This window comes from Rhinatrema bivittatum, chromosome 1 (assembly GCF_901001135.1).
Source record: "Rhinatrema bivittatum chromosome 1, aRhiBiv1.1, whole genome shotgun sequence".
NCBI lineage: Eukaryota > Metazoa > Chordata > Amphibia > Gymnophiona > Rhinatrematidae > Rhinatrema > Rhinatrema bivittatum.
Genome location: NC_042615.1, coordinates 362,054,472 through 362,071,311, shown reverse-complemented (window position 1 = coordinate 362,071,311; position 16,840 = coordinate 362,054,472). Strand labels below are relative to the sequence as shown.

The 16,840-nt window shown below is 46.2% G+C and overlaps 1 protein-coding gene across 2 annotated transcripts in view; it reads right to left on the bottom strand.

The window, feature by feature from the left end:
• Positions 1–10,455, bottom strand: part of LOC115090941 (UDP-glucuronosyltransferase 2A1-like) — a 195,930-nt gene extending 185,475 nt beyond the window's left edge. Inside the window, exon 1 of one of the 2 annotated variants that reach the window (XM_029600636.1) lies at positions 10,340–10,455. The gene's annotated coding sequence lies outside the window, so the exon portion shown is untranslated. The remainder of the gene's footprint in view (positions 1–10,339) is intronic. The other variant, XM_029600670.1, reaches the window with a different exon arrangement.
• Between the last annotated feature and the right edge of the window lie 6,385 nt (positions 10,456–16,840).

The following is a 16,840-nucleotide window of genomic DNA, read 5'->3' as shown; positions in this document are numbered from 1 at the left end:
AACAAGGGGTGAGAAATACATTATAACGTAAATAACTAATAACATAAGAGTATACATTAAAAAGTAAAACAAGTGCATGGAAGAAAAAAGTTACAATAAAACGGGGGTAGGTTTTTTTTTAGGTTAGCTTTTTGTAGGTTAGCTCGCTGTCGATCCAAATGCCGAGGTCTTTTACGTTGTCTTTAAGTTGTATGTTGATGTTGTCTATTTGGAAGGATTGGGTGGTTTTGGATCCTGAATTTTTTCTTTCGATTAGGATGCATTCAGTTTTGCTCAAGTTTAGACATAATTTTAGGTGGTTTAGCATATTTTTGATCGACTCCAGATGAGAGGCAGCTAGTATCATTGCATCTTCTGTGGTGGATGTAATTGGAATGAGGAGTTGTATGTCGTCAGCATACATGTAGTAAGATACGCCTAGGCTTGATAGGAGTTGGCATAGAGGGAGTAGATAAATATTAAAGAGTGTGGCCGACAGAGCGGATCCTTGTGGCACTCCTGTTTCAAGGGGGATGGCTTCTGATGTGTTGTTGTTGATGTCGACTTTGAAGAATCTGTCTTTTAGATACAAAGTGAACCAGTCAAGAGTTTTGCCTGAGAGCCCTATGTTTGCTAGGCTAGATATTAGCTTTTTGTGGTCAACTGTATCGAAAGCTGCGGAAAGGTTGAGAAAGATTAGTATGTGACCTATTTTGTTATCAAAGCCTCTTAGTATATTATTGGTTAGGTTGAACAGTAGAGTTTCCGTGCTGAGGTTTTTCCTAAAGCCATGTTGTGTGGGATGTAGTATTTTGAAGTTCTTGAGGTGTTCATTGAGTTGTTTCAGGACCGCTTTCTCTGTTAGTTTTGCAAGTAGGGGTAGATTTGATATTGGTCGGTAGCTGTTCAGGTCGTTTGGGTTCAGGTTATTTCATTTTAGTATTGGTCTGATAGTTGCAATTTTTAACTTTGCTGGTAGCTCACCTTCTTCGAGAGATTTATTGATAATTGCTGCTACTATTGGGGCTATGAAATGAGCAATTTCTTTTAGCTCTCGCGTGGGGATGGTGTCTAGGTCATGGCGGGCTGGATTTATTTTTCTTAGCATTTTCTCTGTTTCCGTGGAGGAGATTGGTTCGAAGTTAGACCATGGTGTTGAAATTGAAGTGTATATTTGGTTTTCTTCAATCGAGGAGTTGTTGATGGCATCGGTTATTTTGGTTATTTTGTTCTTGAAGAACTTCGCTAAGTCTTGGCTTAAATTTTTGGATTCAGTTGTGTTGGAGTTGATGTTTTCAGAGATGAGGTTGTTTACTATGTTGTAAAGGGATTTGGAGTTATTGGAGGAATTTTTGATCTTTTAGCTGTAGTAGTCACGTTTAGTATTCAGAATCATTTTTTTATAAGCGGCAAGTTGTGTGCGATATCTCTGCAGTGTCAAGGTGAACTTGTCTTTTTGCCATTCTTTTTCACTTTTCCTAAGGATGGATTTCATGTTTCTTAGTTGAGCGTTGAACCATGGGTTCTGTTTTTCCTTATGGTTTTTTGGCTGTTTAAGTTTCTCCGGGTTTATAGTATTTGTGGTGTCTTCTGTAATTTGGAACCAGGAATTGATGGCATTGTTTATATTTGAGAGGTCCAGATTTGCTAGTTGTTTTCCAAGTTCTTGTTGGAGCAAGTTGGTTTGGAAAGGTAGTCGGTATTTGAAGGCCTGTTGAGATTCGTTTGGTTTTGTTGAGTTGTTGATGTTTGCTTTCATCTTGCATTGTAAGAGGTAGTGGTCGGGCCATGGGACTGGTTTGTATGTAATAGAAGTGTCTGAGAAGTAGTTATTGGTGAAAATTAGGTCCAGTGTATGTCCTGCTTTGTCTGTGGGGTTGTTCACTTGTAGGTTGCAATTTAGACTTGATAGCATGTCTAGTAGGGTTTGGCAGTTTTGTGATCTGGGACTTGTATCTGTGTGAAGATTGAAGTCGCCAAGGATGATAGTAGGTTTTTTTCATACAGATGTTTGTTATTAGGAATTCCAGTAACGGAGAGATATCGTTATCTAGAAGCTTGGGCGGGCAATATACTAGGCATATTTGTAGGTTTTGTGAGTCAAAGAGAGCTATTTCAAATTGTTTTGGGAGATTGTGTGAAATCACTTTCACTGAGAAGTGTTTTTTTTATAATAAGGAGCAGACCGCCTCCTCTTCGGTACTTGCAGGGGATTGAAAAAGTGTCATATTCACTGATGTCTATTTGGTTCATTAATACTTGGTCTGTATTTTTGAACCATGTTTCTGTTATGGCTATGAAATCGGTTTTTTTTTCTTGTAGTATGTTAGATATTAATATGTATTTTTTGGTTAAGGATTGAGCATTTATGAGAATGAAGGTGAGACATAGTATGTTTTTGATATTTTTTGCTAGAGGTGTTGCGGTTCTGGTCGCGAGCACCGCGGCCAGGCCCTTACTTCTGGGCTCCTGGACCTGCTCCCGCTTCAAGAGGCCTGGTTTGCGGCCTGTTTGGCGGCGTCCCCACTGGGGTTGCGCCGCTGCGAGGTCTCCCAGGGATGCCCGGCTCCTAGGCGCACGCGCGCGCCACTTGGGCGCTTTTCTAGGCCGTTTCCTGCCAGTGGTGACTCCGCCCAACTCCTGACGCCAGACGCCGCGGCCTTGATAAGCCGGCCGCGGCCATCCAGTCTTTGCCTTGCAACGGTTAGCCTCCCGGTTTCCTGTTGCACTGTGCCCCGGAGTGGCTCACTTTGCTTCGTCGCTCCGTTCCTGCTACAGTACCTGCCTGGTTCCTGCCTGCCTGCTACAGTACCTGGTTGGTTCCTGCTTGCTTGCTACAGTACCCGAGCCTTGCTACAGTTCTGCCTGGTTCCAGTACCCGAATCCTGCTACAGTTCTTGCCTGGTTCCAGAACCCGAGCCCAGTTACAGTATTGCTACTGTCCTAGTCTGGTTCCAGTTACCTGTCCTGATCCACAACTCACCTAAGTCCCAGCGGCCGGGCCCCTACGAGCTCCTCCCGGGGTGGCTTCGGCTTCCAAGGGTGAAGCCACCTAAGTCCCAGCAGTTGGGCTCCTACGGGCTCCTCCTGGAGGAGTACCAGCTTCTAGGGTGAAGAGCATCTACGTCCTGCCTAACATCTGCCTCCTGGCCTGCTATTCATTAGAGACATTGACCACCTTTCCCAGTCTCCAGCAGGTTGGCCCAAGGATCCACTAAACAGAGACTCCAATAACAGATTGCAAGGCCATGGACTCGGCGGATGCACCCGCTCCCTCGGATATGCCCGGGATGGCCCGGCAGATGCTACAGCACCAGAGCTGCATAGATACCCTTTCAGCCATGGTGGAATGGTTATCCTCACGCTTGGAGTCCTTGCCTTCCGCTGGCAGGGTCCCCGAGGGTCACAGCTCCTCTGTGACTCAGCTACCGGCACCCTCTCGTTACTCTGGTGATTTAAAGACCTGCCGCGGCTTCTTGAACCAATGTTTTGTACGGTTCTCTCTGTTGCCCCAGCAGTTTCCCTCGGATGCGGTGAAAGTGGCATATATCCTGTCCCTGCTTGATGGGAAAGCCTTAATCTGGGCTTCTCCCCTCTGGGAAAACAATGATTCTTCGCTAACGGACTTACAACAGTTCATCACGAACTTTCGCCAGGCCTTTGATGAGCCCGCCCGAGTAGCCACGGCTACGTCTGACCTGCTGCAACTTCGTCAGGGGTTTCGCTCCTTGGCAGATTATGCAATGGAGTTTCGGACTTTAGCCCAAGAAGTGGGTTGGCAAGATGGTAGTCTTAAGGCCATCTTCTTGGAAGGCCTCTCCGGACGCATAAAGGATGAAATTGCTGCTCGAGATCTGCCGGAGGACCTCAACGCCTTGATTGAGATGGCTGCCCGCATTGACCTCCGCCTACAACAACGGGCTAAGGAGCAACACTCCTCTCGCCACAGTCCCAGCTCGTAGGTCAAGACCTGTGCCCTCGCCCAAGATTTCTCATCCAGATGCTCCCACCTGCGAACTGATGCAGCTGGGACGGGCCCTGCTTTCTGTTGAAGAAAGGAAACGTCGCTGTTCATTGTAGTTGTGCTTGTATTGTGGCCAGAAGGGCCACTTCTTGGCACGCTGCCAGGAGCGTGCAGAAAATGCCAAAGCCTAGGAGGTCAGGCGGAGCTCCTCCTAGGCTGTGCTACATCTCCTCAATATACTGTCCCTGTTACCTTGGAATATCCTGGAGGCTCCTTTGAGACAATGGCGTTCCTGGATTCCGGAGCCGGTTGTAATTTTATCCTGCAGGACTTAGTCTCCCAGTTGCGAATCCCGACGCATAGACGGTAGGTCCTGTTACGAATTACCTCTATCCAGGGGACGCTTCTTCCAGGACCTGTCCAGATGTCTACAGCACCCATTACGGTCCGCACTGGGGCGATCCATTCAGAGGAGATGGCCTTCCTAGTGTTGTAGAAGGCTGTCCACCCTGTGGTGCTAGGGTTGCCGTGGTTACAGAAACACTCGCCCATGATTCAGTGGGATATGCTACAGATTGTCAAATGGAGTCCTTTTTGCCTAGCTAACTGTATGAAAGTGCCTAAGACTCCCACACTTCCCTTGATGCACTCTGCCGTGGGTCCTCCTGCACCTTATGAGGACTTTATGGATGTATTCTCCAAGACCAAGGCGGAGATCCTTCCGTAGCATCATCCGTATGACTGTGCTATAGACTTGCTACCTGGTACTATGCCCCCCCCCCCCGAGGAAGGATTTATCCCTTATCCATACCTGAGACCCAGGCCATGTCCGAGTACATTGCGGAAAATCTGGCCAAGGGCTTTATCTGCCCATCCAAGTCACCTGCAGGGGCAGGTTTCTTTTTTGTCAGCAAGAAAGACGGCTCACTGAGGCCGTGCATAGACTATCGAGGTCTAAATTCTATTACCAAGCGAGACCTCTACCCGTTCCCGTTAATCCCGGAGCTCCTTGATCGGCTTCAAGGAGCAAAGATTTTCACAAAGTTGGACTTGTGTGGAGCGTACAATTTAGTCAGAATCCGTCCCGGAGATGAGTGGAAAACTGCGTTTAATACCCAAGACGGGCATTACGAGTACCTCGTGATGCCTTTCGGCTTATGTAATGCCCCGGCGGTGTTCCAGCACCTGATGAATGAGGTGTTGTGGGACCTTCTGAACACCTGCGTAATTGTTTACCTCAACGATGTGTTAATCTACTCCCAGGACCTGTCGTCACACCGTCAGCATGTCCGTCAAGTGCTCCAGATACTTAGGGAGCATGGTCTGTATGCGAAGCTGGAAAAATGTAGCTTTGAGAAGACTTCCCTGCCGTTCCTAGGCTACATAGTCTCTGCAGCTGGCTTTTGAATGGATCCTGAGAAAGTGGCGGCTATTAAGAATTGGCTTCGGCCAAGGGGTCTTAAAGCGTTGCAACGCTTCCTTGGCTTTTCCAATTTCTACCGTCACTTTATTCCCAATTACTCTCATATTGTGGCCCCCTTAACTGCCCTCACCCGAAAGGGGGCTAACGCGGTGGATTGGCCTGCTTCTGCCTGTCAAGCTTTTGAGGCCCTTAAAGAAGCCTTCTTGTTAGACACCTGCCTTCGCCATCCGGATCCCAGCTGGCCCTTCGTGGTGGAAGTTGATGCCTCCAATGTGGCCGTGGGGGCCGTACTGAGTCAGTACTCTGATTCTGGACAGCTGTTGCCTTGTTCTTATTTCTCAAGGAAATTCTCCTCGGCAGAGAGCATCTACTGTGTTGGTGACAAAGAGTTGCTAGCCGTGAAACTTGCCCTGGAGGAATGGAGACAGTGGTTGGAGGGAGCCAACCACCCAGTTACAATTTACACCAATCACAAAAACCTAGCATTTTTGAAGCAAGCCCAATGCCTGAATCCAAGACAAGCCCGGTGGTCACTGTTTTTTGACCAGTTTGACTTTACGTTTCGCTACCGACCCGGCTCGAAGAATGTTTGAGCTGACACGCTTTCGTGCTCTTCTGAGGTAGAAGAAACACCTGATACACCTCAATATATCTTGGACCCCGAAAAAGTAAGTCTTGCTGCAACCTCAGTGTCCTCTCAAGGGAAGACCGTCGTTCCACGTCGCTACCAGAGAGCAGTTCTCGCTTGGGCCCATGACTCCCTCACTGGGGGCCATGCTGGTTGGAAAGGGACTTTAGACTTGTTAAACTGTTTCTACTGGTGGCCAACCGTGAGACAGGACGTCCAAGTTTTTGTGGGCTCATGCCCTACCTGTGCTGTTCAAAAGCCGCTCATCGGGAAGCCCAGGGGACTGTTGCAACCATTGCCCATCCCAGTGGAGCCTTGGACACATATCTCCACCGATTTCATCATGGACCTTCCTGCCTCAGGAGGCAATTCGGTCATTTGGGTAACCATGGACCGATTTTCCAAGTTGGCGCAATTTGTCCCTTTGCCTAAGCTACCTTCTGCACCTGACCTGGCTGGCCTGTACGCTCAGCATATCTTTAGACTTCACGGTCTCCCGCAGGATATAGTCTCCGATCGAGGACCACAGTTTATAGCTCATTATTGGAAAGCCCTATGCAAATGCTTCAATATGCAACTTAGTCTTTCGTCAGCGTTCCATCCTCAAAGTAATGGGCAAACGGAACGAACCAATCGAACCTTGAAGACTTTTCTTCATGCCTTCGTGAACGAACGACAAGATAATTGGGCCAAGCTACTCCCGTGGGCGGAGTTCTCATATAATAATCACATGCATACGGCTACTGGAAGTTCGCCATTCCTCGTTGTTTATGGGAAGCAACTTCATCCGCCCCTACCTTCGCCTGCACCTAGTGCACTCCCGGCAGTGCAGCTCTCAGCTCGCCAGCTTCGTTCCTTGTGGATCTCTACCCAGGAAAAGATCTGTAAAGCCGCCCTGTCCGCCAAGAAGTGGGCAGATTGGCATCGTCAGCCATCGTCAGCCAGCCAGCCTTATGACAACAAAAAGGACATGTATTCATATGTAAACTGTCCTTCCCAATGCAGCTCATGTGAAACATGGTTCCGTGTCAGGGGACCAATTTTCAAATAAAATTTGCTATGTACACACTTTAGGGCAGATTTTCAAAGGGGTACGCGCGTAAGATACGCCCGTACCCCCCCCGAAAACCGGCCCCAAGTTCCCCCTGCGCGCGCCGAGCCTATGTTGAATAGGCTCGGCAGCTCACGCAAGCCCCGAGACACGCGTAAGTCCCGGGGCTTTCCTGGGGGGGGGGGGCATGTTGGGGGGGTGTGTCGCAGCGGTGTGTCATTCGTGGGCGGGGCTGCGGGCGTGGTTCTGGCCCGGGGCATTTCGGGGGCATGGCCGAGGCCTCCGAAACAGCTCCCGGGCCGGGGAATCGCGCACTGGCTGACTGGCCGGCACGCTCGAGTAGCACCTGCCTCTGGTAGGCGCAACTTTTAAAACAAAGGTGGGGGGGGGGTTTAGATAGGGCTGGGGGTGGGTTAGGTAGGGGAAGGGAGGGGAAGGTGCGGGGGGTGGTGGAGGGAACAGAGGCAGGCTGCACGGCTCGGCACGCGCAGGCTGCTGATTTTGGGCAGCCTTGCGCGCGCCGACCCCGGATTTTAATGGATACGCGCGGCTATGGCTGGTTCCAGAACCCTGCATTGTTTAAAAATACCATCTTGGAAACTCAGTCCAGATGTATTCTAAGCATTAAAAAAAGTGAAAGGAAGGCCAAACAACTACCGGCATGGTTACAAGGTGAGGTGAAAAATGCTGTTTTCACTCAAAGAACTTCTTTCAAAAATTGAAAAAAAGAATCCATCTGAAGAAAAGAAGAAAAAGCATATCATTGTCAATTTAGATGTAATGCATTACTAAGGTGGGCTAAAAGAGAATTTGAAAAGAAGCTGGTAGTAGAGGCAAAAACTCATAATAAAAACTTTTTAAACACATATGAAGCAGGAAACCTGTGAGGAAGTCAATTGGACTGTTAGATGATGGAAGGGTTAAAGGAGAATTTAGGGAAGATAAGGCCATTGGGGAAAGTCTAAATGAATCCTTTGCTTTGGTGTTTAATGAAGAGGATGTTGGAGAGATACCCATGCTGTAAACTTTATTCAGTGGTGATGATTCAGAAGAACGTAAACAAATCATTGTGAAATTGGAAGATGTAATCTTACAGATTAACAAACTAAAGAGTAGCAAATATCAAAGAGCATATAGAAAGACATGGTTTAATGAGGCACAGCCAGCATGAATTTACACAAAGGAAATCTTGCCTTATGAATCTACATTTTTTTGAAGGGTTTAATAAACCTGTGGATAATGGTAAACTGGTGGATATAGTGTATTTGGATTTTCAGAAGGCATTTGACAAAGTGCCCCATGAAAGATTCCTGAGAAAATTTAAATCACCTGATAGAAGGCAATGTCCTATTGTGGTTTGCAAACTGGTTAAAAAATAGGAAAAAACAGAGAATGGGACTAAATGGTCAGTTTTCTCAGCAGAGAAGAGTGAAAAATGGAGTGCCTCAGGGATCTGTTTTTGGTCCAGTGATTTTTAATATATTTATAAATGATCTGGAAAGAGGAGCAATGAGTGAGGTGATCAAATTTGCAGATGACACAAAATTATTCAGAGTAGTTAAATCACAAGCGGATTGTGAAAAATTGCAGGAGGACCTTGTGAGACTGCAAGACTGGGCAGCCAAATGGCAGATGAAATTTAATATGGACAAGTGCAAAGTGATGCACATGGAGAAAAGTAATCCACACTGTAGTTACACAATGTTAGGTTCCATATTAAGCATTAACAACCATGAAAAGTATCTGGGTGTCCTACTGGACAATTTATTTATTTATTTTTAATTTTTATATACCGAGGTTCTTGTAAGAAATACAAATCACTCTGGTTTACATAGAACAGTGAAACACCCAAAGAAAGGGGAGGGCTTTACATGGAACAATAGAACAATACTTTGAAATCCTTGGATCAGTGTGCAGCGCTGGTCAGAAAAGCAAACTGAATGTTAGGAATTATTAGGATAGGAATGGAGAATAAAACAAAGAATGTTATAATGCCTCTGTATCATTGCATGGTGAGGCCACATCTGGAGTACTGTATGCAGTTTGGTCACCGCTTCAAAAAAGATATAATTTCATTGAAAGAGTGACCAAAATGATAAAGAGGATGGAACGGCTCCCCTATGAGGAAAGGCTAAAGATGTTAGGGTGGTTCAACTTGGAGAAGAGATGGCTGAGGGGGGGATACAATAGAGGTCTATAAAATCATGAGTGGAATAGAACGTATAAATGTAAATTGGCTATTTACTCTTTCAAAAAATACAAAGACTAGGCAGACACTCCATAAAGTTATTAAATAGCACATTCAAAACAAATTGGTGAAAAAAAATGTTCATTCAACATACAATCTGTGGAATTCATTGCTGGAGGATGTAGCTAAGGCAGTTAAAGTAGCTGTGTTTAAAAAAGATTTGGATAAGTTTCTAGAGGAGAAGTCCATAAACTGTTATTAGCCAAGTAGAATTAGGGAATAGCCACTACTTATCACTGGGATTTTGCCAGGTATTTATTATTTGGATTGGCCCCAGTTAGAAACAGTATGCACAACTTCTGATGTATGCAGAAAAATTAACTCGACACACAAACTTCCGAAAACAAATGCAAATAACATTTTTTGCTCTTTTCGGAGGCACTGTTGATTCTGTTTGTTCCATTTGGTATGAAACAAAAATGAGCCTTTTCCATTCCAAAAAAAAAATTTAGGATTTATCCAGGTATATTCAGTGGTGCAGTTTTACAACTGAATATCTGGTTTAATTATCCAGGTAATTGTATCTGGATACTTTGTGGTTGAATATGGACTGCAGAATGTCACCATCTGGCTAAATTGTGCAGCTGTTGATAATATTATTTTATACTCTGATTTTTTGTGTATCGCTTGGGGAGATTATATCAGTTGTCATTCATAAATGATTTTAAACAAATAAAGTAGATATGACAAATAACATCAACTGTCTGTATCTGTCTAGCAGCTAGATATAGATGTAACTAACAGACTCAAACCATTTAGAAACAAAGCATTGATTTGTATGGTAGAGCAGAAAAAAGATTTGAGTTTGAATGTTGGGATGAACGAGATAACCCAAAGATGATTATAAATGTAGGATGTAGAGAAACAGCAAAGTAACTAAAGAAAACCATTGTCACTGCAATTACAATAGTAAGGCAGATGAAGGACACCATTAAACATAGGACCAGTGCAAAGTGCTAGAAGAATGTCCACCAAAGAAAACAACCTAGCAAGAGTCAAAAATGAACAGAGAAACATGTTAATGGCACAGTGGAAGCATAACATACCTTAGAAGAAAATGAAGAGGGCTGCAAATAGTTCAGATTATTGGTGGGAAATGAAGCTGGAAAGGTAGAAGTCCAGTGTTTAAATAGGAGATTACGTATGGAGGCAATTACTCCCCCCCCCCCCCCCCCGCACCCCCCCAAATTGAAAGGATATTCAATAGCAAAGGAAAACTGATGTGAAGAAAAAAATGGACTGGCCAGATTGTGGAAAAGGGCAGATCAGAGTAAACATGAAAGTTGAATGTTGATTTATTAACATAAATGAGAAAATTAATGGAAAACCAAAATGTCTTGTTCAAGACCTGAGGTCAAATGAGTACAGTGTCACCTAATTTTTCCTGAGACTGGTATCAACGTCAGCTTCTCTTCTTTGAGGTTAAATGATTTCTAGGACCCAAGAAGGATAGGCAGACATCTAGTGGTCCCACCAAAGTAGTATTAGAGTGAAGGTGCAAGTGAAGGAAGTGGGGTTGGTGGAGCTAGAAATGGAGCAGTGGTGGGTGGAAATGTGCGGTAACTTTATAAGTAATTTAGTGCAATGGGGAAGAGGATGAGTGAGGGTGGAAATTGCAGAGAACCCATCTCCTGGATCTTCCCTGTGATGCCTGAGCTATCCACTGTGCCTCCTGCCATCCTACTCTTATGCTTCTACAACTTGCTGGGTCTACTGGCCTGGGCAGAATCAGTGCCTTATCTATGAAAGAGAAAAACAGCATTCAACCATGAAACAAGCAGCAATCCGCAAAAGAAGTCAATGCATGAGAAGGTGCACCTGTTCTGCCTAAGAATTAACAGGGCAATTTTTATTAGTCCTGGTTAGTTGTGGGCTCTTGTGACCAATGTATATGGACAATTTTAGCCTGCATATTTTCTAACCAGTTTTCAAAGGGAAAATTAGTGGCTGCAAAGTACAAATGCTACAAGAGGCTGCATAATTTGCACCTGATACTTGTGGGGGAAAAATAGCACTTCTACATTTGAAAATTGAATATATGTGTGCTGATTTACTCCTGTGACTTGAACATGCCCATGGGAGCACCTCTTTTTAACCCAGCTGAAATTTCACAAGTCATGGGAGCCCACATGTGCTTTTATCAGGATAGCAGAGGGCAATTTATTGGGGCAAATTGCTAGTTACGCAAGTAAATGGTTTTGGAAAATTCCCATAGACAGGCCGATACAGTAAAGTGCGCTCCGATGTAGCACACTGTTAGCCCACGTTTGGCCGCGCGTTTTCGATGCCCTATTTTTACCCCTTATACAGTAAGAGGTAATAGCGCGTTGAAAACGCGCGGCCAACCCCCCCGAAACTAATAGTGCCCGCAACAGGCAGGTGTTAATTTCGGCTGGCACCTGGGAAGTGAACAGAAAAGCAGAAAAAACTGCTTTTCTGTAAATCCTCCGACTGAATATCATAGCGATATTAAGTTGGAGGCTCCAAAATTAAAAAAAAAATAAAAAAATCTGCCCGTGGTCGGAAGACAGGTGCTCTATTTAGCTGGCATCCATTTTTCAAACCCTTGACTGTCAGCTGGTTCGAAAACTGTCGCCGGTAAAATTGAGCGTCGGCTGTCAAACCTGCTGATAGCCGCCACTTCTGTCAAAAAGGAGGCGCTAGGGACGCACTAGTGTCCCTAGCGCCTCCTTTTACCACGAGACTTAATTTACATACCTGGGCTTTCTGTATCGCGCGCCCAGAAGAGTGGCCTGTGCGTGCATCGCCGGCTCTCCCGCGTGTTTTTCTGTATCGCCCCGTATGTGTGCAATGGGAAGAAGGAAAAGGGGTTGCCATAGGGTCAATGTTCATCACCCTTATGCTGCTTCTCACACTGCTGCTGTAGTTAGTTACTAATGCCATTGGGTGGGAAAAGTGATGGTAGTCTGAAGTTGGGAGGGGGGAATACAGTGTTGGGTTAATGATGGGCTAAGTATGGAAAGAGCAGAAGGGAATGGAGGAGGAAGAGGAGAGCTAGAAAAAGGGATAAAGGGAAGAAAGTGATAGCCAGAGTAAAGATATGGAGGTTTGAACATAGGGAATGAGGTGCAGAAAAGCCAGAGAAGGGGAGGGGGGGAATTTAGAGCTTAAGGGAGGAAGCCAGAGAAGACGATAGAGAATTGAAAGGCAGGGGAAGACCAATTTGCTAGGTAAGAACATAAGAAAATGCCATACTGGGTCAGACCAAGGGTCCATCAAGCCCAGCCAATAACTACACCTCTTTCATTTGCAGTGCACTAGAAGCCAGTAAAGGTTTATTGTGGTTCACAATGTTTCCAGATTGGTGGGTGGGGAGGGAGAGGGAGAGAGAGAGAGACACTTGCTATAGTGTCTCTTCCCTAGACAGGTATTTGTATCCCTATGAGAGGCCCACCTAGTAACTCGAGGTGGGGATTAGGTATTAGTGTAGGGGGTTGGGGGCCACTTTCACATTCAACATGAGACGTACGAACAGAACAGTGGTCTCTTGTGAAGATTTGCTGGCCTTCGGAGTGAGGAAACTCACTCCAAGATGAGATTTGGACAATGTTCTCTCCACCTAGCTTGTTTTTGCCCAGGTAGAGTGTCCATCAAGCTAGGTGGAGAGAACATTGTCCAAATCTCATCTTGGAGTGAGTTTCCTCACTCCGAAGGCCATCAAATCTTCACAAGAGACCACTGTTCTGTTCGTACGTCTCATGTTGAATGTGAAAGTGGCCCCCAACCCCCTACACTAATACCTAATCCCCACCTCGAGCGTGTTGCATAGCTGTTATCGCAATTTGCGATACAAATGCTTGCTTATTAGCATAAGGTAATACCCCTTTTTGGTATTGCATGCGATACCGTGCGATATTGGAAAATGAGGCCCTTAGCTGCCAAATCCTGGACCATTCCTCAAGCTTTGTTAGATCACTCCTCCTCATCCCTCAAGTAATAAACTAGTGTTGGGGAGGAGAAAGGGTAAATGATAAAGAGGAGAAAGATAAGATAGCATGGTCATGGAGGGAGAGAAATAACAGCAGAGGAGAGAAAAATGGAAAAGAGGAAGGCAGATTTTGGAGAGAGCTGGAGGAAAGAAAGAAGACAAGAAAGCTAAAAAAAAGTTTGGTGAAGTAAGTTAGGAAAAATGAAATCAGAAAGAAAGATAAATATATTTATTTTTTTCACAGATTCATAGTCCACAATTCCCAGAGCATCAATATGGATTACAACAATGCACAATAAAACATACAGTACAATCAAATATACAATAAAATAGATAAAACAAAATAAGGCAAACATTTCTTAAAAGCTTCAGAGAACAAATAGGTTTTCAATGCCTTTCGAATCATCATATAATCGGTAATAACAAACACAAAGCTCATTCGGTATACTATTCCACAATTCAGGACCCAAGACAAAAAAGATTTTAGAGCCAGTGCCAGTTAATCTAACAGATGTATGAGATGGAACGGTTAACAAATGCTGAGAACCAGAATGCAGAGGGCGAGCAGGTACATAGAGGCGGATTTTAAGAGCCCTGCTCGCCTAAATCCGCCCAAATCCGGGCGGATTTAGGCGAGCAGGGCCCTGCGTGCCGGTGAGCCTATTTTACATAGGCCTACCGGCGCGCGCAGAGCCCCAGGACTCGCGTAAGTCCCGGGGTTTTCTGAGGGGGGCGTGTCGGGGGCGGGCCCGAACCGCTCAGCGTTTTCGGGGCGTGTCGGGAGCGTTCCGGGGGCGGTCCGGGGGCGTGGTCGCGTCCCGGCGCGCTAGCGGCCTGCTGGCGTGCGGGGATTTATGTCTCCCTCAGGGAGGCGTAAATCCCCCGACAAAGGTAAGGGGGGGTTTAGACAGGGCCGGGCGGGTGGGTTAGGTAGGGGAAGGGAGGGGAAGGTGAGGGGAGGGCAAAAGAAAGTTCCCTCCGAGGCCGCTCCGATTTCGGAGCGGCCTCGGAGGGAACGGGGGTAGGCTGCGCGGCTCGGCGCGCGCCGGCTATACGGAATTGATAGCCTTGCGCGTGCCGATCCAGGATTTTAGCGGATACGCGCGGCTACGCGCGTATCTACTAAAATCCCGCGTACTTTTGCTGGCGCCTGATGCGCCAGCAAAAGTACGCCAAATCGCGCGGTTTGAAAATCTACCCCATAAGGAATTATATATTTCTTTAAACAAAAGGAAGCAGCATGCAGAGATTTATGTACCAAAAACAGTATCTTGAATTTCTCCCTCTGCTTATATGATTAGGAAAATATGCCTTCAACAACAAAGGTAGAAATGATATTTTAGATTTATATTCCGCTATAACGTTTCTTTGGGTAAGGGAATAAATGACTTTTTCTAGCACTATATTTTGTACTGTATGCACAAAGTGGGGCGGATTTTAAGAGCCCTGCTCGCCTAAATCCGCCCAAATCCAGGCGGATTTAGGCGAGCAGGGCCCTGCGCGCCGGTGAGCCTATTTTACATAGGCCTACCGGCGCGCGCAGAGCCCCGGGACTCGCGTAGGTCCCGGGGTTTTCTGAGGGGGGCGTGTCGGGGGCGGGCCCGAACCGCGCTGCGTTTTCGGGGCGTGTCGGGAGCGTTCCGGGGGCCCGGGGCGGTCCGGGGGCGTGGCCGCACCCTCCGGACCCGCCCCCAGGTCACGTCCCGGCACGCTAGCGGCCCGCTGGCGCGCGGGGATTTACGTCTCCCTCCGGGAGGCGTAAATCCCCCGACAAAGGTAAGGGGGGGTTTAGACAGGGCCGGGCGGGTGGGTTACGTAGGGGAAGGGAGGGGAAGGTGAGGGGAGGGCAAAAGAAAGTTCCCTCCGAGGCCGCTCCGAAATCGGAGCGGCCTCGGAGGGAACGGGGGTAGGCTGCGTGGCTCGGCGCGCGCCAGCTATACGGAATTGATAGCCTTGCGCGCGCCGATCCAGGATTTGCGCGGCTACGCGCGTATCTACTAAAATCCCGCATACTTTTGCTGGCGCCTGATGCGCCAGCAAAAGTACGCCAAATCGCGCGGTTTGAAAATCTACCCCAGTATGTTTAAATGTTTTAATTTTCTTGTATGAACTGTCACCTTGCACTGACCTACCTTGTTAGTGCTTTCTCCTTCACTAAAATGAACAGCAGGCTTTTTTTGATATATTTATCAGTGAGGGGGAGGAGGAACATAAGTGAAGTGAGGTTTCTTCCTATAATCCACGTCCTCTCCATCCCACGCTGCATAACTGCAAAACTTGGGCTATCTGAAACTGTGGGGGGGGGGGGGGGGGGGGGGAGGGGGGGGGAAGGAGCACTGATAGGGTAAACTGGAGAGAAGGGAGTTTTGGTGGTATAAACTGGGGACAGAGGAATGCCTGCGGTGGTAATTGCTCTTCCCACACTACCACCAGCATCAGCATCCAAGCAGGGAAGAATCAGCCAAGAAGAGATCTGAGCTAGCAATGAAAAGGAAGTGAGCTGACTCTAAATAAATAAATGAACAACAAAACAGAGCCTTATGTTTTCCTATATCCCAGTTAGCCTGTCACCAGGGGTCACAACTACCTAACCGGCGTGGAAAGAAGGAAAAACATTATTTAAAATAATTGATGATTGACTGGATGGCTAGGTATAGAAACTGGGATGAGTAATATGAGAGATTAGCATTCAGTAAGTTCTCTCAGCTAATGCCAAGAAATGAATGATGTGGTAACATAGGGATACTGCATGGAAAAAAAAACCCCCAGTATTTAAGCCGTTGTTAAAGAAGTAGTGAAATTAAAAAAAAAAAAGTCTAGAATTGCATTGCAAATTTAAAAAACATATTTTCTGACTACATGAGCTGCATTTATGTGTTAGAGTGTGTGTGTGTGTGTGTGTGTGTGTGTGTGTGTCTTCCAGTTGCACCAAGGTAGGGGAGGGAGGCATGATGAAAGACGAAAGGGTGAGCAGGGCTGGTATGGTTTATGAATGTGTGTGTTGGGGGGGATGGGATGAGGTAGGTGTGGAGTAGGTAGTGGGGAGTGTATGCTTGTAGGTGGTGGGATGGAGGGTGTCTGTGAGTGAGTATGTGTGTGTGTGTGTGTGTGGATGGTAGGGGGCAGGATTGAGTATGGTGTGTGGGTGGGTGATATTAAATAAATATATAGCTCTTAATAACAATCTAGACCAGAAAATATTGACTAAAAAACATTACAAAATAATAAAATACAATTTAAATATAATAAAACCCTACCTGATCATATTCTTTTATAAAATAAAATACTAAATATTCTTAAACTAGAGCTATAAAATTCTCCGGGGGGGGAGGAGTCACTATAGATGTTAATCTGTGTTAATAAAAACCTGCTCAAACAACCATGTTTTTTTACCTGTTTCTTAAAAGATCTTCTCTTTAATGTCTCTCCAACTGCGCCAGTGGCTGCAGGGGCTTCTATACCCTCATATCAGCCCTCCCAATGGGGGGTGGTGGTGCTCCTCCTTAGCACTCTGACACATCACAAGCAGGCAAGGTCTGGTGAGCCCTCTGGCACTCTGAGAACACTCGGACCAGCGGAAGCCTCCGCTGACATTTTT